We start from the raw sequence: 10332 nt of genomic DNA, 5'->3' as shown, positions 1-10332 counted from the left end.
TGGCACGGCAGACCTCTCCTGACCCGCCCGCTGCTCCCCTCAGCAGTGTACTTCCTCGATCTGCCTGTTCTGCTCCCCACTCTGTCTCTGGTGAAACCTCTTGCTACCCCTGAGCCTCTGGCCTGTACCCCAGTTCTGTATGCACAAATATATAAATCTTTAAAAAAAAAAAAAAAGAATGCGACTTTGCGAGGAATGTTTAAACTCCCTTAGCAACATAGTTTGCCTCTCTATAATCAGTTTCCTCTTCCGAAGCTCCCGGTGAAAATCCTGGAGCACGAAGGTCCTCTACTAGCTTATCTTTCAAAGTTTAGAATAAATAGTATTGGTAACCACGTAATTTGTGTTTATCAGGGTTACATAAGGCCCAGTCTTTTCATATACTGAAAGGCGCCTCCAACATGAGATGAAGGTTATGACTACACATTTTTCTTATACTCATCTCATAACAGAGGAGGAACAACAACATCTCATAACAGAGGAGGAACAACAGGCTTGACTTGAAACTCAGGGTCTATAATTTAACATAGTAACTGAAATTGTCATACATGTATTTAAGTTCATTTCCTCCTTTAGGTTTACCTGAACCCTTTCTTCAGTCTGAATTTAATTTTTCCCTTACCCTCCACAATTTCTCTTCACATCTGAGAAGGATGAATTGCATAGTCTTTTCTGTTGTGGGTTCAGAGGCAATAGCTTCTAGTCCTTCCTTTCTTCATTTCCACCCACATGCATACCATGACTTCAGGCACTCATTTCCATTGTTTGTGCAACAGTTTAAATATGTCTTGATCTTGGAAAGTAGACTGCTGATTAGAACCTTCCATTTTTTTGGTAATCCATCTTCCATAAGCAACTGCTTACTGAAAAAACATACACACCTCATATACCTTACAGAGAGATCATGAACTCTAAAACCATATAGGAAGTTCATCACAGAAACCTCTGCCATAATAGCACAGACAGTATCACTCATAACACGATATGAAGTAACCACCACACATACTTTACTATAAAAGGTAATTTAGAATATATACCATTGAACTGAGAAAACCTGTGACTTAATTCAGATTGCTTAAAATTTTTATCCAGACTTACTGTAATTTTGTCTTAAAAAACTGGCAAAATAATCTAATTCCTAAGTACTTTTCTCTCAGTTGTTCAGACGGGGTAATGTAAATTGATAGGTCTTACTCACTGATTCTGCCCTTTTTCTTTGCTAATCTTACACTGAGCCCATCCAGTGAAATGCTTATTTTACTTTCTGAAGTTTCCAGTTCTATAATTTTGCTTTGCGCCCTTTTACTTTTGGTATCTTTCATTTCTTTCCTGATACTTCCAATTGTTAATAGTTTCAAGAATATTTGTAATTACTGTCATTCTTGGCATAAGAAGTTTTTAATTGTATTATGAGTTTTTATGCTATTGAATAATCATTTTTCAGTTTTTTAGGGACTGTGTGTAGGTTCAAGTGAACATATCAGTGTAACTCTCCTCTTAGATCTCCTGATACCCTCACAGTGAGGGACAGGTGTTTTTTTTTTTTTTTTCTTTAGATTTGATTGGAACAGAACAGATACCGTTAGTTGTAAATGTCTTGACCAGCAATTTTAATACAATCAGATATCTATTCTATTTTTAGATCTTATCAGTGGAATGTTTCCTTGTAATCCATTTTAATTAGTTAACATACTTAATTATGGTTAATTATTAATAATTATGAAACAAGGTCTTAAAAAATTAAATTTTATTCTTGCTTTAAATCTATGGCCCTATTTGGTGGTTCTGCCGAATGTGGCTGACTTTGGGTTTATCAGACAAACACGGACACCAGGGGGGTCAAATAAAGATGGTGAGTTATCTAGACTATTTTTTAGTTTAGTAGAAACTGAAAAATGAGAATGTAATTATCCTGGAAGAATTCTATAGTTCATTTCTGCAATAATAACCACAATGACTATTCAAATGCTGACTGAGATTTTGCTAAAATCAATTTCCTTTTCCTTGAATCAATTAAATCAATAGATTAGAGAAGTGGTAGTTTTGTGTCTGGGGACCCAGTGATTGTGAAACTAGTACTTTAGCTTCTGTTTCTGGAATACTCAAATTGTTAACATTTGAGTACCATATATGACATAATATTACCCCCACTGAAGAGGCTACGTGGAAATAACAGTTTGAGTTCAGTCTTCACAGTCACCCTCAAGTCAATAGAGAACTGAACAGTGTTCTTAGATCTTCAACATAACTGCCACTATCTGAATCCCACTTAATGACTACAATCATGGCAAGTGAAGATATATTTCTTAGTTGAGGTGTTCTCTCAGCTCCAGCCTAAACTCTTATAGAACAGAATAAAAAATGATTTAATTTTTATATAGCAATAGATAATACAAATCCATTTTAAACATTCTTCCTTTTTTTTGGACTGATTAATTTCCTTTCATGTGACACCTATATCTCACAAGTGTGTTTCATGTTTTGTCAAATCAAAGTATGTTTTAATTCATTAAGTTCTAATTTGATAATACATTTTATATTCCTTTTTTTACTTCAATTATTACTTTTTTTTTCCCCATTCATTTACTTAACTAGCTTGTTTTCTTTGGTTATTTATATTCCACAAATGAGTGAAGGCAACCAGTGATTTCCTTTGACTTTTGACTTCATTTAGTATAATTACATCAAAAGTCATCCATTTTGTCTGCAAAGGTTTTTCTTTTTTTTCTTTTTTTCCCCTATTTTGTTTATAGCTGAGTGTATAACCTGTACTTCTTTAAATTATCTGCCAGTGAGCATTTAGGTTAATTAAATTACTTAGCTATTGAAAATAATTTTGCTATGAATTCATGGCTGCATAATCTTTCATATTAGTATATATGTAGTCTTGATTAAATATCAGAAACAGCTTTATTAGCTCACATGTTTCCATTTTTAGTATTTTTTTAACAAGGATTCTCCACTTTGGTTATATTGTTTTCTACTTAGGTTATACCAACTTACAATCTCACTAGCAATGAATTAGTGTATTTTTTCCTCTGTATCCCACTCAGTTGAAAAGTTTTATGTGATCTCCAAAAAAAGTGAGAATTTCCCATTTGTCTTTCTGTGTTCATCAGTGACAATACAACTATTGTAAGAAAAAACTGATTTCAAAAATGTTACTTACCTCAAGCACCTTTAGGTGCTTTATCATCTTACTGATACTTTGTTTAGACTCTTAGTCACAAAATATTGCCATTAGTGAGTATTTCTTCCTTTTGTGTTAAAATGTCTTTACTTAAAGTTGTGTTACTCTGTACAAGGTTAGCATATTTGTTGCTTTTGGACTATTTAATATTTTATATATAGTAATAACTATTTATTTGATATAGCTATTAGAAACAGTAATAAATTTTACTCCATCTCGCAATTTACATTAAAATATTTCTATTAAAATTAAATTGACATTTTTTTTCAGTTTTTAATTTTACAAATTTTTTGTTTTCACCTTCACTTCTTATCTTAAAATAGCAAAGCTTCAAAGGTTTTTTTTTTTGGTGTGTTTACTTCTCTTGTCGTATTTTCTGTTTATTTATTTTAAAACTTTTGTATTTTTAATATCACAAATTTTGTGTTATTTCCATATTACGCTATACTTATCATTACTATAAAAACATTTGATTCCTTTTACTCTTATTTGTTGATATATTTTCCCAATCATTTGCATTATTATATGTGATAATCATTTTTATGAATTTATAAACATTTTACATATACAATACAGACTGTTATTTTCAAGACCTCATCTACTACATTTTATACACATGCTTTCTACAAATTTGTTTCTCACTGATAATTTCTTTTTGGCTTTAGTTATTTGGTGTTGTGTTCAATAAGAAATTGTTTATTCTAGAAGTTGGCATTTGTTCTCTTAATAACTTTCTTTTTTTCCTTCAGGTAACACTTCTTGCCTTCTAGAGTTTCTCTTTGTCTTACCATGCAGGGTAACATACTCAAAGAACTGTCAGTAATTCAAAGAAAATTTTACCTAGAGATTTCAATTTTCTCTGTAGTACCTTCCTCTATAATACAGCTCTAAAATTTAAGGAATGTTTCCACTCTCAAAATTATATCTTTCTCCTCAGCACAGTAATCTACAATCTCTCAGTGGTCCTATTCAGTAAAAGACTTTGACTCACACATGCAGATAAACTCTTGGTTAATGTGTCGTTCCTGAAATGTTGGTTGTTGTAGTCATTGCTTTTTTATGAAATTTATCCAGTTTCCACAGTCATTTAGGTTTTCTCATCTGTAAAAAAATAAAAAAATGAAAAAAATAAACTATGGTCAATATTACATACAGCATTGAGAGAATTAAATGGGTTACTACATATGAGGCATTTCAACATTTTTTGGAGCTGAGGCATAGTATTAATATATCCACATACCCCGTGCCCCACAATACACATTGAGAAAGAGAATCCTTATATGTAATCAGTCTTGGAAAAAAAAGGGCTGTGAGTTGAGAGGTTTATGCAAAATTTTAAAACATTTGAGCACTACTGCCCAAGGAGATTAAATTGATTTTAAAAGGCTAGACTAACAAAGCTCAGAAATCTAACTTGAGACTTTCACAGAAACAACTGTGGTCTGAACTAGCCATCTTACTTTTGGTGCTACTATGTTAGTTATAAAATAGAACTATAAGTAGAGATAACATAAAATATTGTAGTATTGGCCCTCCCTGGTGGCGCAGCGGGTTAAAGCACAGCACTGAGAATCTGAAGCCACTTCCGCATGAGTTCGATTCCCGCCTGCTGCCTGCCCCGGAGGAGACCACATGGCGAGCCAGACCTCTCCTGACCCGCCCGCTGCTCCCCTCAGCAGTGTACTTCGTCGATCTGCCTGTTCTGCTCCCCACTCTGTCTCTGGTGAAGCCTCTCACCGTCCCTGAGCCTCTGGCCTGTACCCCAGTTCTGTATGAATAAATAAATAAAATAAAATCTTTAAAAAAAAAAAAATATTGTAGTATTTACCATTTGTGAAGTGTCAAGGTATGAATATGGTAAAGTATGTATATGTATATCTACTGTGTTTTATTTGCTTTATACTAGTACCCATAGTTGTATATAGAAAAGCTCAACTCTGTCTCTATATGTACTATATACATTAGAACCAGCAGACAGCACATAAATCCCTAACACTCAATTAATGGTTAAGTATATGGGAAAGTTTTAGAATAGATTAGATGAATGAGATAAAAATAATACTAACTTATTTTAAGTTTTAAATCCTATTTTCCTACAATATTTAGAAACTTTTAAAAAAGATGACCTACCTACATGTATTGTCCAAACTGTAATTTGAAAATTAATCTATTACAAAAGGATTAAGCCAATATTCAATTTATTACTGAGGTTTTCAAAGAAATTTATTCAAAAATAATTGCTAACAATGTGAATTGCTATGAACTATTAAATATTTGTCATTAAAGCTGTCATTTTTAAAAAAAATTTATATAATGATTTAAAAAGGTATTTTTTTTTTAAATCTCATTGTAAGAGATTAACCTTCACTAGTTGATTTAATTTGTGTTCTTATACTAAAGTAACTAGCAAATAGTCTCAAAACTACACTGACTACTTTTCTGTTTGGAATGAAGGATTTTTTTAAGATTTATTTATTTATGCATACAGAACTGGAGTACAGGCCAGAGATTCCGGAGTGTTCAAAGGATTTACCAGAGGTAGAATGGGGAACAGAACAAGCAGACTGAAATACACTGCTAAAGGGAGCAGTGGGCAGGTCAGGACAGGCTAGGTGGGTCACCTCCCTCCGTAGCTTGGGATGGTGAGCTCCATGTTCCTGCACTTTAACCCCTTGTGCCACCAGAGAGGCCCCAGAATTAAGGATTTTTTATATAACACTCTTTCTACTTTAATCTTTTTATCTTTAGTGATAAATAGAAGCTTGCTTAACAAAGCATAATTATGACATGTAGAGTTGGCATGGCTTTTTAAAAATCTACCAGAAAAGTTGCTTAATATGAAATTCAATTTAATTTTAAAAGGAGAGAAAAAAAGTACTTCAACCTAACGATAAATTATTATCCTGATACTATAAAATTAAATCCTATTTAACATATAAAACTAGAATAAATAAAAGGAATTGCTTAATACAAGATTCCTTTGTACCATTTATTAAAGTATGCTCTAACTGTAGCTAGGGAAATTTTAATAGCATGTTCATTCATTCATTGGTGCTTCGTTCATAAGGCTGTATTTCTTCTAATGACAGCTGATTAATTAAAATGTAAGCTCCTGAAATCAAGGGTATTTCCTTGAAGGGTTACTTTCTTTCATAGTAATTGTAGTCAGTATATAAGGATTATTTCCATCATGAAATGTAGTTATACGCATAGTTTCCTAATTGAATTAGGACTCAAATGAAATCCTTTAAATACATGAATTTGTGTGTTGGTGTATGTGTTCTAAGTATATGCTCAAAGTTCATGCAGATTGATCTTTTGAAAATTAGATTTGAAAAGGCAATACTTGTCCAATCTGTAATGAGATAGATGATTTAAAATAATGGATTACAAAACTCTTGCAGTAATATCCTCAGTTCTTATTCTCACTCCATTGACATTCAGCCAGCATCATGACACTGAACTACAATTGCCCAGACATTTTTAAATAGACCTAAAATAGTGACTTTTATTATCTTAGTGAGCTCAAGGTAGGCAAGGCAAAAAACTCAAATTGATATGAATGGTTTTCTGATTCAAGGTTTGCTACTTGGATGTGTGACTTAGGACCACTGTTTTAGTTTACTAGATTCATCTCTACACTTTTAAAAATAGAGTCACTGAATAGTTTTAATTTCTAATCTTTCCACTTTTTAATTCCGTGGCTACTGAAGATGGTGAAGCTGCTCATCTCAAAAATTGTAGGAAGCCTTGCTGATAGTAAGACTCTCAAAGATGGTGGAAAATTTAACATAGACCCTTTATTAAGAGTGGTGACTTAACTGAGAATAAAAATAGATTATTGAAAGTAAAAAACTGGTTTGAGGAGAGTAATTCTGTGCTCAAAGAAGGTAGAGGAAATTAGTTTCTTGAGTGTTTCAGAATAGTGATATGTCATTGACAACTAATTAAGACAGTATAAGATTTTAAATGAACTGATAAACAGAAGATTATATTTTCTAAATGTTGATGGTTAAATGATGTGGTTTCACTCTGTGTGTGTAGAGATTAAATCAAAATTTGGAATAAAAATTATTGCATTCTATAGTATATTATCATTTGAAATATTACTTCTTTCAAAACTTAATGTTAACCTACCTATCCTGGAAGCAATTTGGTCACAAGCACTAATATTGTCCTCATGTATTTCATTCTAAGATGCTTGACTTCTAATTTTTTTTTAATGAAAGAAAAAAAGAGCTCAGGTGTTCTCAAAGTGTTAAAATAAGCAAATTTCTACATTTTAGAATATTTTGGTAAACAATATTTTGAAATCTTAGATTTATCAGTGTTACCACATGGTCTAAATATTAACACATTTTGTTTATAGATGTTGTGATTTGCAGTGACTAAAGTCCAAATTCTGATTTATTCATTGACTTTGAAGATGTTTATTTGTGAGGGATTATTTGTGAGGGAAAATTATGTCTTTTGGAAATAATGTTTTCTCGAATGTTAAATGAATATTTTTATGCAAGTACTATAGTTTGAGATTTTAAAGATTCTGACATCTCAGAGGAAAAAAAAAAGATACTTGTAACATATGCCACTTGCCCTTGTATTTTACTCTTGTAAAGCAGTTCTTTCTGATACTGTGATGAGTCAAACCATATATTTCAAATTTCTAACATGATGCTAAGCATCAAATTTAGTAACGAGGCTTGTTCTAGTAATAAAACTTGGAACTCTTTCTTGTTGTATTTGTTTCTGTTGTGTAACTTTCACCATTGTCATTTGAAAGTAGTAGAAACTCCTTAGTAATATTTCAACTATATAAGTGTGTATTTTGGTGATTTGTCAAAAATAGCGCATTTGTGAGTTACCAAAGTCAGTAAGTTGGACATCATAGACACCTCAAAGCCATTGGTTACTTTCCAATTATTAATCTCCTGCTATCCCACATACATACTGCGAAGTGCATATGGAGTGTGTGTGTGTTGCTTTGTTTTGTGAAGCGAACTTCCCCTCATTTTTGTTGTACTTTTTCTCTATATTTTAAGTATGAATCCCTAATTACTGTTACTTAATGTGGAATTTTTCAGTTTATGTAAATGGACATTAAGTTTGTTTTCACATAGTATTTTTTTTGTGATTGATCTATATTAGTGTGTGTATTATCTGTTCATTTTCCTAGTACTTAAGGCACTTTATTTAATCACTTAACACCTGATAGCTGTTGTTTTTTCATGTTTTTGCTACTACAACAATGTCTCTAGTTGGCCTTCTGTGTGAATCACTTTCATGTGTATGGTTTAGTTTTTTGTTGTGGTTAATTTTGTCAGTTCAGCATCTATTAGGTTTTTCTCATTAGCTTTCCTTTATATTCTTGAAATTGTTGAAGAGAGAAAGACTTGACAGTGGTAGAAATTAACATGAGAGTATTTGATTTTTTCCTTTAAAAACAATATTAAAACCAATATTCATGAGCACAAATAACCTATTTTTATGAAAAAAAAAGTATTTCAAATAAACTATTGGACATAGAACATTGTTTTACATTTTTGTAAATCTCATTAACCTCCTGCTCTCATGTCCAGTGAGGACAGGTAGACCCTCACACCTATTTCTCCATTCTGTCTGTTCATGTAGCCTTTGGAAAACTCTACTATACATTGTTGAACTAGAGAATGAAAATAAAGTGATAGATTAGAAGTCTTTACCTCGTAGACCTTAAAATATTTTGCAGGACCCAGTCTTTCAATCTCCCACTATTACAGTGCCTGTAATACTAGGACCACACTTGGAGAACTTATGTGGTAAACATATCAAATTATTATGTGATGAGAGTACATACTCAGAGTAGTTTTATCCTCACTACTTGCACAAGGAGTTGTCCAGTGTGCCATGTTCTTTCCAATAGATTGTCCGTCCCATCCTGTAAACTGTAGCCATTCTGTGCATATATGGTGGCTCTCTCACGGTACCTTTATAATTTTCATTTTCCTATTATCAGAAGTCAAGTTTTTATATGCTTATTCCATAAAGAATGTGCTCTTTAGAAAATACTACTGTATGTTACATATCATTTATAAAATATACCAATATATTACATTTATGTCATTTGTCTTTTTTAGTAAAAGCCACTAATTCACCATTCTAGAAGTAGAATCGATGAAAGCATTTTATTTATTTGAATACTATGGTCAGAATACTCATGTTCCCTCAATATGACATGTCAAGATCCCCAAGATGATGGTATTAGGAGGTAGGACTTTTAGGGTCAAAAGTGAAGGTATTTTTAAAAATTAACCTAAGGAAATTTCCATCCCTCTTTCACTAAGGAAGTTTACAGGACAAAAATAAATATGAATAGGAAATTGAGCTAAACACTTCACCAGACACTGAGTCCTTGAGCATCTTAATCCAATCTGTAGAGCTGTTCAAAATATTCATGGTTTAAATTGCCCAGAATATGGTATTTTGTTTTTGTTGCAACAATAGCAATGAGCTAAGCCATTGAATCATTACAGTAGATAATCATTCTTTGCTACTTAAACTAATTTTGTCCTTTGGTGCCTACACTTCAGTCTCTTAATAATCTTCATATATTACTATCATCTACTCATCAGTCTTTTATCAGTTCATCTTTATCTGATTTATCACTGGAGTGTCCCGGGGTTCCGTATTTGATTCTCACATGCCTGGTTATTTAATATCTGTTGGTCTTGGGGTGGGAGGAAATAAAACTATGTATAGGTGACTGTTGATAAACATGCATTTTAACTGTGTGGTCCACTTATATATAGATTTTTTCAGTCAATAGAGCTTACACTCCATGTCCTTAGGAAGTCCAATCACACCAACCAACCTTGGATTTTAGGTGTGGATGGATCCTATATATCTGGAGAACCAAACATAACCTTAAAAAAAAAAAAAAAAAAAAGGATGAACTTGTTTATGCACATAAGAGCGGGGTTTTTAGGCCAGAAGAGCATAACTGAAGAGTATGTGAGAAAATTTCACCAAAAACAGAATGGGAAGAAGAACAGGTGGACTGAGTGAAATACACTGCTGAGGGAGCAGCAGATGAGATAGGTGAAGTCTGCTGTGTCTTGTACATTTGCTCTTCAGTCAGGGATTGAACTTGTGTTTCACTGCTACCA

The sequence above is a fragment of the Condylura cristata genome, unplaced genomic scaffold (assembly GCF_000260355.1).
Source record: "Condylura cristata isolate star-nosed mole 26May11 unplaced genomic scaffold, ConCri1.0 scaffold00018, whole genome shotgun sequence".
NCBI lineage: Eukaryota > Metazoa > Chordata > Mammalia > Eulipotyphla > Talpidae > Condylura > Condylura cristata.
This window is presented reverse-complemented; position numbering follows the sequence as displayed.